General features: G+C 37.7%; 1 pseudogene; it reads left to right on the top strand.

Moving 5' to 3' along the window:
- Positions 1–9,275: 9,275 nt before the first annotated feature.
- On the top strand, positions 9,276–9,394 carry LOC120614763 (uncharacterized; annotated as a pseudogene).
- Positions 9,395–12,125: the final 2,731 nt, after the last annotated feature.

The following is a 12,125-nucleotide window of genomic DNA, read 5'->3' as shown; positions in this document are numbered from 1 at the left end:
TTTGAACATGTCTGCCTTCCATATTTTAGAAGTGCCTCATAGTTTTTGGTCTTCAACTGTTCCCCTTGTTTTTTACTGCAGTTATGGATTTGCCAGTTTATTTATTTTCTCTTATTTCTATGGGTTTGGAGGCATAAGGCTTTGGTGTGAGCTTAATCTGATAACAGGAACCAGAATCCTTTAATCAGTTCTTTTAAAAATAATATATCTGGAACCATTTTTTAAAACTTAGAAAAAATGTTATTATTAAAGCTAAGACTCCTTAGTGTGGTGAGTATGAATTTCTGAAAAGTTTAAATATAAAATTTTAAAGAACAAAGGGTGAGGGCATAACTCTGCATTTGAAAATGACTGATAGGCAGGTTGATAGAACGTCAGAACTAAAGAACTCTCATATAGTCTCAAAAAGAAAATGAAAGAATTTCTACCTATTTAGAGGAAAGGGGGTAAATATTCTGCTTAAATAAAAAATAGCTTCCTTCCAAAAAGAAAAGTGTTTTTTTAAATCTGCTTTATCTTAATTTTTTAGTCACACTAACAGAGTTCAATTTTAGAGAAAAAGAACTCAAAAAACTACTGTCTATCAAATTTGAACTTTTAAGAAATACTCAGTTTTTCTGAGTCTCTCCCATGTATATAGGAGGTAGACATATTATTAAACTTTAATTTTTTTTTTTGCTAAAGAAAATATCTTGACCTATATTAACAAAAGATTGCCACATATCAAAGTCCTAGATGAATCTAGGTTAGCATATCAATTGTTATGTAATGTTGCTTCTGCTGTGCCAGGAAAACGAATTCCAGAGCAACTTAATTCTTATGAATTCAGATCCCTTCCATACACCAACAGCTCCTAGCTCTACATATACAGCACAGACCTTTCCTCTGAGCTCCAGACTCATAAATAGAGTTTCACAGGAGACATCTCCGAACACATGGTTTACAGGTGCGTCAAACTCAGTGAGTCCGGCTGAACTTGGGATGTTTCCCTGACAACCTGTCCTCTTCCAGTGTTCTCTGTCTCAGTGGATGGCACCACCATGTCCTTGGTTGCCCAAGTCTGTCATCTGGGAGTTATCCATGACATCTCTGACATTGGTACTCTAACTTCCAGTCAGTCACCAAATCCTATTGATTCTACCTCATGTATATCCTAAATCCATCAATTTTAGCTCAAGGTGAAGGGCACAATCCTTCAGACTGCCAAGTCTTCACAAACCTTCTGATACCAGCCACAAGTTTGGGGGTTCCCAGGACCACCCTCACTTTATACTAGCTGTCTACAAATTCAGGGGTCCCCATGGACTCTCAGTTTTGATAATTTGGTAGAATGACTCACAGAACTTAGGAAACTACTTTATGTATGATTACAATGTTATTATAGCAAAGGATACAAATCAGAACTAGACAAAGAAAGAGATATAGGGCAGAATCTGGGAATGAGAGGGCTCCAGAGTCAAAGCTCCAATGTTCTCAAGGAGGCATCATTCTCCCAGTGTATATGTGTGGCAATACACACAGAGCATCACCAACCTAAGAAGATCACCCGAGCTTTGTAATCCAGAGATTTCATTAAGGCTTCATTAAATAGGTATGGTTGATTGAATCATGGCCCACTTGGTTATGTTCAATCTCCAGCCCTCTTCCCTCCTTGGAGATCAGACTGGTGTCCTGTGGCTCAAAGTCCCAATTCTCTAATCATATGATTGGTCTTTCTGGTGTTTCCAGTCTTCATTTTAAGACTTCTGGTGCAGAAGAGCCCCCACACTGAGTCATCTCTCAGCATAACCTATCAGGTGCCAATCATGTATTATCTCATTAGCATAAGCTAATAGATGTGGTCTCAGGGGTCTACCATGACTAACAGCACATTCTTGTTACTTGGGACATTCCAAGGGTATAAAAATTAACTCCCAGGAGCAGGAGCAAAGGCAGACCACTCTTTGAGTAAAGTGAATTAATCACTGCACAGCATCTTAGTACTGGCAGGTTGGCGTCTGACAGACAGACTGCATTCTTTCCTTAACTGTGTGTATAAATTAGGCCAACGGCCACGAAAAAGCAAATTGGGCCTTTGGGAGATTTTAGTCTTCAAATACCATCAACACACTTTATTTTATAAAGTGTGTTATAAGCTTACCTACGGAGAATGTACACAAAAAGAAACTCTAGGACAAGCTGAGTTGTGTGCTCTGCTCAAACACATCAAGCCTTCAGAGCTTTATCAGGAAGTAAAGGCAAGGTTGGGGCACAAGGTAGGGGGAAGAGCCAGAGACGAGAGAACTTCATGATTTCTTTTATATGTGGTCACCACTTTTCTTTCCCTGCTTCCTCCTCAAGCAGGAAGTTAGGGAGGTTTGTGATGGAAATGGGTGGGTCTTAGACATTGTCTGGGAGTAATTTGGAGGTCAAAATCATGCTACATTTGAAAACTGCCTTCACAGAGGTATATCTCCACTCCTCTTACTAAATACAAGCAGTAGCTATGTAGCCATATGGCTTTTCTTTAACATAATAGATATGTTAATTAACTAAATGGGCGGAATCCTTTCATGACCTATACATATCAAATCACCATGATGTACCCTTAAAAAAAAGTAAATTCCCATTGTTTTGTGGTTTTCTTTATTAAGAGGCCTGGGGATCTGCTTTGCACACAGACATTAGTATTATATTAACTTATTTTATTCTTGAATGTTCTAATGCCATTATTCGACTGTGCAAAATGTTTCTCAGAGGTGCTCAATCAAGCAACAAGGTTTCCAAAAGTCCGTGGGGAATTAGAAAGTTTTAACTCTGAGGCTCGTCCAGTGTTGCCAGCCCATTTCCTAGCCAAGCTCTGAGATCCCATGATGATATGGCTTTTCATTATGTCCAGACACATCAGGGGTTAAATCATGTTTTTTGAAAGAGAACAAATGATATAACATGGAATTCTCAGCCTTATTCCCTCAACACCAACATTATAAAATGATTTCACTCTCTTCAGAATAGGTTATGTCAAAATGGTCATAAGCTGTGGACAGACTGGGTTTTAGCCAGTATCATTTTCTGTCTTTAACCACTTTAATAGCTGTGTGGCCAGCCAACTCTCATTATGACCTTCATTTGTCAGGTGCTTGAAAATAGCCTACACACTTTTTTCCCCCAAAAGAAGGCACCCTACTGGGTAGGACGAGCCAGAAAGAGTGAGAAAGAGCCATCAGGCTCACAGCAGGAACAGGCATTCTTTTTCCTGGGAGAGCCACTTTGATTTGTGCTACTGACGAGAACTCTAATGCATGTAGGTTTTCCATTCCAGGCAGAAGCTCCTAAAAGAAGAGAGTAGAGTGTGTATTTTAATCTCTAGCTGGACCATATTTGCTTCCCTGCATTCATGCTTACCCTCACTTTGACCCTTTCTGCATACCTCCCATCCCCCAACCTGGCTCTAGAAAGACTTTACATCTATAAATCTCCGACACAGCCTTCCAAAATTTTTTTTCAGAAAAATGCATAAAATGCTTGGCTGCTTGCTCTGCTTCTCATGCTCCTACTTATACGAAATATTTCTAGAGTATATGTTCTCCTTATGCCAAGAGAAAACTTTGCCCCATCAAAAAAGTTTACCATCTTCACAATATCCCATGGAAGTAGATATAACTGAGAATTCTTTTCTCAGCGTTACTCTACTCTCATATTTAATGATCACATGAAGAAAGAAAGCAGATTAAGAAGCTATTTGAATCTAAATCACCCTATATTTGAAACAAAATGAGAGCCAGGACAAATATAGAACCACCCGATTTTTTAAGTAGTGAAGGGTGTCCATCTTTCTCAAGCCTCCTTTCTTGGCATGAGTCCATGAGGATTGCTTCATATTTGTGAGGGTCCATAATCCAGGCTCATGGCCACAGATAAGAATACCCTGAGCATCAGAGGACTGGCTTTCAATGTGTCAGCATTATCCTCTCCCCTGTTATAGAAGTAAGTCCACTTCAAGGAGGGAGGGTGAGGAAAATAAGGTCTTGATATTTCTGACATTAAAAGCTGAGCTGTCCAATATGGTATCCACTAACCACATGTGGCTGTTGAGCACTTGAAATGTGCCTGGTCTAAATTGAGGTGTCTGTAAGTTTAATATACACACTGTATTGTAAAGACAGTATAAAAATGTAAAAGATGATATTAATAATTTCATGTTGATTACATGTTGAATAGTGTATTTTAGATACACTGGGCCAAATGAAATATGTTATTAAAATTGATCTCCCCTATTTCTTTTTGCCTTGTTATATGGCTTCCTAGGAAATTAGAAATTACATATGTAGCTCTCACTATATTCTCTTGGACAGCATATTTCTGAGTTCAGTTGGATATTTTTTCAGGATTGATATTCAAGCTGTGAAAAACATTCTTCCATCAGCAGAATCTGGCACAATAGCAGGCTCTTCAGATAGCAGGGTTGGCATTTTAAAAATTCGCTCTGGAATTGTTAAGTGGTTTGCAGCTGAGAAGCTATATGAGCTGACTTTTTACTGTATGAATTTAAACAATGCTCAGAGGCAAACATTTTCTTAAGAATTACGATATTCTGTGGGCCGTGTAATCAGCACATTATCAAAATATATGCCCTTTTGATTATTATAGCAATCTAAAAATTGCTAATTATATGATAGAATGCTAACTACAAACATAATTACAGATAACACATTATTGGCAAACTCTGAAACTAGTTACATATCATTCCCAGAAAAAACAAAATTTGTCCCAAAATGTTAGACTCAGTCAATGATAGAAGCGCTTAAGTAAGCTTAGGACAATTACAATGTTATTCCGTGACAGTCACTGGGGAAACATCTGTCACTGGAAGTTTGAGAAAATTAGATATGGTGAGCAAGAGTGCCTCTGTTTGCACAGGTTCTAATCCCCACTCTTGAACTGGTTATTCCATTGCAAAGAGCTCACAGTTAGAACATTTGATCTTTTTATACGTAACACTAACCATTTTTACATTTAATAGCCACTGGAAAAATCAAAGGCTCGATGTCTGTAGGACGAACATTCTTTGAAAGCAGCAACACTATCAAACAAATTTTATTTGATATTGTGCTTAACTCAAAGGTTGTTCCACTCATTTTACTGTGAACAAGGTACTCAGAACAAAAAGAGTGGGGAAAATGAGAGAGGGAGGAAGAAGGAAAGGAGATTGTCGAGTGGGAGAGGGAAAAGGAAAGAGAATGGAATGGTCTATTTTCTGGAAGTCCCCAAAGCCATCCATTCGCGTTTATCTCATATTTGATCTAAAGAGTATTAAGTAGAAACTCATCCAAATCGTTTGGAAATTTTTCTGATTGGAAAGAGCGAGCAGACCAATGAAATAGGCAGGATTCGGCAATGCTGTAGGGCTTCTTAGGTAGAGAATTTAAAATATATCGTCCTTAAAGCAATCCAGAAACTATCTCTTCCAAGCCTTTGCTGTCCGGCAACCCAGCATAGATTCCTTCTTACCACCGTTCTAACAAGACCCCACCCTCAGTTCCAGTGTAAGCCCTGACTGGCTTTAGTCAGTTAAAGTATCCTATTTTCCAGGCCAGAGTACTTGGTTCAGCATTGGGCATGTGACCCAGTCAGAGAAGTGGGACACAGGAAGAGAGGTTTTGGGGCTGTCTGTAAAAGAAGAATTATGGGGGCTTCTTGTAAGGTGCTTTGCTCTCTCCCCTGCTGGGCATGATGAAACCAGCAGTCCCAGTTGTGGCTGGCAGACATCTTTCCCCTATCGTGACTTCAGAAATGTTGCTCCTGTGTCTTCCAGCTTGCATCTTTTCAGACGAGAAGTCAGTAATTATTCTTTTTTCCTTCTATGTGTAATATATCTTCCCACCCCTTCTTTCCATACTGCTTTTAAGATTATACATTTATCACTGTTTCTCAACAATTCGGTTTTAAATTTTTTTTCATTTGATTTGGAAAATTTGAGGCTATTATTTTTTCAGACATCTTTTTCTTCCAATGATTTTTTTAAATTTTATTAAATTTATTGAGGTGACATTGGTTAATAAAAGTATATAGGTTTAAAGTGTACAATTCTATAATACATCATCTGTACATTGCATTGCGTGTTCACTACCCAAAGTCAAGCTTCTTTTGTCACGTATATTTGACCCCTTTATCCTTTTCTACCTCCCCCGACCCAGCTCTTTCAATGACTTTTATTTTCTCCTTTCTCCTCTCCTTCTGCACTTCAATTACATGTATCTGGACCACCGATATTATTGTCCTAAATTTTTCATCCTTTTATTCCACTGTCTGCTTCAGTTTGGGTGGTGTCTTTTGCAGTGTTTTTAAGTTCGCTGCTTTGTTTTGTTTTGTTTTGTTTCTGCATGACTAATCTACTACTAATCCTATTCAGTGAAATTTTTATTTCAGATATTGTATTTTTCCTGTCTAGAAAGTTCTATTTTGTTCCTTTAAGTATCTTTTCTTCTCCTCATTCTGTTCTTGTTTTTCCTTAAATACTTAAACATATTTGTAACAGTTGTTTTAAAAGGCTTTCTCTGCTGACTCTATCATTGCTGTCATTTCTGGACCTTTTTCTATTTCTTTTTGTAGATTGACTTTATAATTGGATGTGAGACATTGTGAATACTGTGTTGTTGAGTATCTGAATTTTTTTCTTCCTGTGAAGGGAGTTGAGCTTTGCTTTGGCTGACAAGCAGTTAAGTTACTTGCAAGTCCAAATTGACCTTTTGGGGCTTGTTTACAAACCTTTTTAGACATGTTTAGAGTAGTCTTTAATCAAGGCATAATTTCATCCTATTGTAAAGATGTGACCATATTGGGATCTCTATCTATCAATTGCTCTGACTGTTTAACAAGGTCTCTGCATTCTGGCCAGTCACAACCTGATTATCTTCAAGCTCTGCATGATCCTGGGAAATCACTCAGCTTGTGAAACGTGCAGATTTACACATTTCTGGAATTCTATCTTCTGCTTGATTCTAACCTCCCTGCAACTTGGTCTGAAAGAACCTGCTAGCTCCAAAACGTGCCACCTCTGCTTCACTGGGGAGCCCACACCACAGCTACCACTTTCTGAGCCACACCATCTCTACTGCCATCCTGACAAATAGATGCCCCAGTCCTGCCTCTCTCTCTTCAGTTAAGTCAATTCCAATTAAGTCTTGTGTTGTGGGAACCTAAATCACACCAGGGGTCCTAGCTGGAAGAGAGTCTGATATTTAGTTTTCCAGTCTCGAAGCTCAAGGAGGCCCAGGAGGAGATTGATATGGATGCTGAGCCAGCCATAACATATTTGCCTTATAAAATATTTCAAACCATCAGAAAAACACAGAGTGAAATTTATTGTAACACACATGCCCAAACGTCTAGCTTAACAAATGTTAAAGTTTGTCATACTTGTTTCAGAATATTTTTAAGACATAAAATTTAACAGATTAATTTAGAAACCTATTTAGAATTCTTTGTAGATTTCATTCCCTTCCCCAGAGGCAACTTCAATTTTAAATTTTCATTTATTTTATTGATACATGCCAGGAAAATAGATCAAGAATATAAAACAAGTGTGAATAGTATCTCCAATACCAAATTTTCCATTATTTCTTATCAAAAAAGATATTTTGTACCCCTGTGGTGGACGCATACTTTTGGTCTCCTGGTATGAATCCTTAGCCCTCCTCTGAGAAGAGGAAATAAGGAAAAGTTCTTCTGATTTCTCCAGGTATGTCATTTCTCTCGAGGACATGTCCTTCACTGCCCACAGACCACAAGCAGTTTGCTGCCTCTGCCCATTAACAACTGAGATAAATGGGGATGACTTCTCCACTGTCCCAGATTTCACCTCCCCAGACCTGCTCTGAAGTGAATACGTACAGGAATCCATGAAGGTTGAAGCAGTTCTTGACTAAAGGGGTTTGAATGCCTACACAGCTGAGATATACGGGGACAGGTATCTGGGAGGGTGCTTTTCACTCTAGGTTAATAGGTTTTCTTCCAGAATATCTAAAATCAAACAATTCTCACCACCCAATATAACCCATTTCTTCCTGAACCTGCCCTCCCCATAAAAACAAACAAACAAACAAACAAACAAACAAACATATTTTTTCCATGGACATCAGTTTGACTTTATTTCTTGCAAATGAGTGTCCTAACTTTATTATGCACAGAGAGCATTCGCAGACTCCCTGACCAGAGTCACCTCAGAGTGGAGAAACTCAAATCGCAATTACTTCTCCAAAGCTGAGAGAAAGAAAAGATGGACAAATGATATGGAAAGAAAAATCTCAGTGCACAAACATTTCTTAAAACACAGACGAGATTTTTATACAAGATTATACTCAAGTTTTTTCCAGCGTGTGAATCATAGAATCCCCTCCTTTATTTTTTCACTTCTTTTCCAATATAATTCTATTAAAACACCTTGTGTCAAGTGACAACCCCCAGCAGCAGATGATAGCACGTTTCTGTAAATAGGAAACTGTGATAATATGGTTGTACCGTACGAAACTAGAGACATGATTCTAATTACCCCATTTTTCTTTTACTTTCTTTTATTCAGTGGCATACTTATCTCTCCAGATCTGGTTTCTCTGTGGTAGAAACTGAGATTGTGCTCTGCAGTGATCTCTGTTTCTTCCTCCTTTTATCTTTGTAAGGGGCAATGGTTTGTCTGCAAAACTTTGTTGCCCCACTATTAGATTTTAGAAACCAAGACCTGCGATCTAACATGTATCACTTTTCAGAGCAGCTTTATTCCCGAGGCGGGAAAAAGAATAAGCTGACCTAGTCCTCTTGCAAAACAAATGATCATTCTTTCTTTAATTTAAAAGATGGCAAAATGATTTTTCTTTTTTTTTCATTTAAAGGAAGGTGATTTATCTGAGAATTGTCAACAATAAATGATCATAGACCCTCTGCAATCATCTTGCCTGAGAGTTGGGATGATGCACTGGAAAAGCACATAGACTGTAGAGTGAGTGCATTATCCCAACTCGGGCAAGCTGATTGCAGACACTAAGGACTGAATCTTGGCTCTTAAACTGAATACATGTGTAATTTGGGGCACAGCATTTTACCCCATTGATTCTGTTTCCTTATCTATAGTAAGGTCTAACGCAGATTTGTAAGGATCATGTGAGATAAGTTTTGGGTGTGCCTGGTACATGGTATTTGTTCTATGTTACCATTCATTAGTTACCTTTCCCAAAACAAATTGATTTTTAAGAACAATCTTATAATAATGTTTACAATGATTCATTTTTATCCTTTGAAGAGTCTACAGTCATGCCACCCTGAACAAGCCCGATCTCGTCTGATCTCGGAAGCTAAGCAGGGTCAGGCTTGGTTAGTACTCGGATGGGAAACCACCTAGGAAGACCAGGTGCTGTAGGCATAAAAAATAAAAAATAATAAAAATAAAAAATAAGGGATTGTAAGCTGACAAAGTCCTTGCAATCTGTGAGGTCAACCAAAGATTGCCTTGCCTAAAAACATTAAAATAAAAAAATAAATATCCTTCGAAGAAATGAAGTTGATGAAGAAATTTGCAATAGAAGCATTTGACATAGAATTTCTCATTCATTTCACCGTTAGTACTACTATATATGTGTATATTATATATATAAACATTTACAAAATATTTAAAATCAGAATAAACCTGGGAAGTATTATTTTCAATGTTTTATTACAAATTTTTGCTCCTTAAAATATGAGAAATGAACGTGAAATCTTCTCATTCCTAAACATTCACCCAGGGACCCTCAATATTAAAGCAGCAAGATAACTTCCGAAGTTTTGTGCAACATTTTCCCATTGACTTCAATTACTATTTCAAGGAAAAAAATTCAATATCATCGCTTAAATTTTGTTTCAGACATATTCTATTTCGAGTTTATGTCATCTTGTGTTTAAAACTGATTAAGCTCAAATAACCGTCAATAGTGGAACAGTTAAATAAACCATAGTACATCCACACAACACATGCCCCAAGTGGAAAAGGACCCCTCTGTGCTAATATGGGAAAGATTGCCCTAGCGGTAAGTGAAAAAGCAGAGTGTGAAACAGTGTAAAGTGTATAACTTTTTGTGAAAGAAAGAGAGGGGAATATAAAACTAGATTTGCTGTATGTACATAAAGTATTACTGGAAGGATACATGAGAAACTGTCTTGCTTCGAATATGAAGGAGGAAAAGATGGACAAGCAAAAAATTGGAGGGAGATTTTTTAATGTATTTATTTTTTTAATATTTTGATTTTTTTTAATGCGATGGAATATGTATAAGAATATGGTTTTATAAAGGCCAAGGAATGGCATAAAATACTATTTAATGGAACATCAGTTTATAGAATAGCGTGTAGAGCCTCGTGTCATATTTTGAAAAATTGCAAGTGTATGTGTTCCTACCATGGAGATATACAGTGGAATTTTCACCAAAATTATATGTATGGTAAGATTTCAGATCACTTTGCCTTTATGATTTATACTTTTTGAAATAACTTGAACATCTATGTTTTAAAAACACACTATTAATGATGGCTAACAAAAATCAAGGAAGCAAGGAAGAAAAAAAAACAAGAGAAAGAAAAGAAGATGAAAGAAATAAAGAAGAAAGTGCGGCTATAAAAATTTCCTCGCATTTCACTTTCTCTGATCTCACCCATCTGGTCTCCTCTGTTCAGCTTTTCTATTTTATTTTTCCATAGCACTTATCACTTTCCAAAACACGATATTTATTAAATCTATTGGTTTAAGTACAGAGAAAAAAAAAAAAAAGCCCAGTATTTAGTAGGTGCCGATAAATATTTGTGGAATGAATAAATGAGGTGATTCTACCAAAAGTCAGTGCCCCACATAACAGAATGATAGAACGTGCTTCATTGAATGACATCCCTATTTCAGAAGAAATGTTCTCACTTTGAATTTGCAGTTCTGTTTGCAAAAACGTAGTTTGTGAAGTCTTTATGGAATCATTCAACAGTAGGAAAGTTTGTAAATACCTTCTATTCATTACCGTATGTCACTAAGGAAGAGGTTGTTGAGCTTACAAACAAGAAAATGGAGTACCCTGTTCTCTTCTTTTTCATTCTGTTTTCTTTTGTCCTTATCATCTTTTCCCTATATTCTCTCTTACCTCGACATCTATCTTTGTTGTAATTTAGATGGATGTATTCTCACTGTTATTGAGACTTCAACAACATGAGGTCTCAGGGAGGGAGAAGTTCCATGGGATTTGGACCAGTTTGGGGCTGGGAATTAATCTCTTTAGAGAGAATGGGCCTTTGTCCAAAAGGATTCAGCAAAATTGAGTTTGATTCAAACAGTGTAATATCAAAAAAGATACAAGCACAAGAACTATTGGGATATAACAGCAAAAGTCCAAAAAGAGAGTCATTCTTGAGAGGAGACTCTAAGGAAATGTTCTGAGTTAGTGTTTCTTTAACACAAGACTTCCCTCAGCCTTTAGGATGATACTGTATTATGTGAATTTCCAAGTAGGAATTTTCCTTTGCATCATTACCTGCCCCTTGCCCACCCCACCCCACTTTTTTTGCTCCTGAACCTATTTCTCTGCCTATCATCTTGCAGAACAACTCTTCCATTAAGCGCCTTTGAGGAAAAGGTAGAAGGGACTGGATAGAACTGGACAGGGTCTCAAGTTTTCTGCAAAGCAGTTTGGGGTTCAAGTCAGGGCTCACGTCAGAGCCAAAAGATCAAAGTGTGGGCCCACTCTTCCATGGAATGGCAGTAGAGCACAGTCGGGGTTGGGGGTCGGGCTTGCAAATCAGGTAGCTCTGGTTTGGAACACCACCGCCACTGCATTCCCATTGGGTGATTTAGAACAAGTCATTTCATCCTCAGCAATCTTGCATTTCTTCATCTGTGAAACGAGGATAATAGTGCCCTTCCATAAGGTAGCGGTGAGGAATTAAACGAGATGTTATGTGTAAATCATTTAGCATAATTCCTAACACAGAGCGAAATTTCAATAAACAATAAGTAGCTGTATTTAGTGTTTGGAGAGGGTTTGTATTTTGTTTGTTAGTGCTGATGTTCTTTAGGCCAGCCCAACTCTTCACAGGGTAGGGTGCGACTCGGTAGGCATCCCAGTTTCCAATTTCCTCTC

Source organism: Pteropus medius, unplaced genomic scaffold, assembly GCF_902729225.1.
Source record: "Pteropus medius unplaced genomic scaffold, Ma_sr-lr_union100, whole genome shotgun sequence".
Lineage (NCBI taxonomy): Eukaryota > Metazoa > Chordata > Mammalia > Chiroptera > Pteropodidae > Pteropus > Pteropus medius.
Note: the sequence above shows the minus strand (reverse complement) of the source record. Positions and strands in the feature narration are given on the sequence as shown.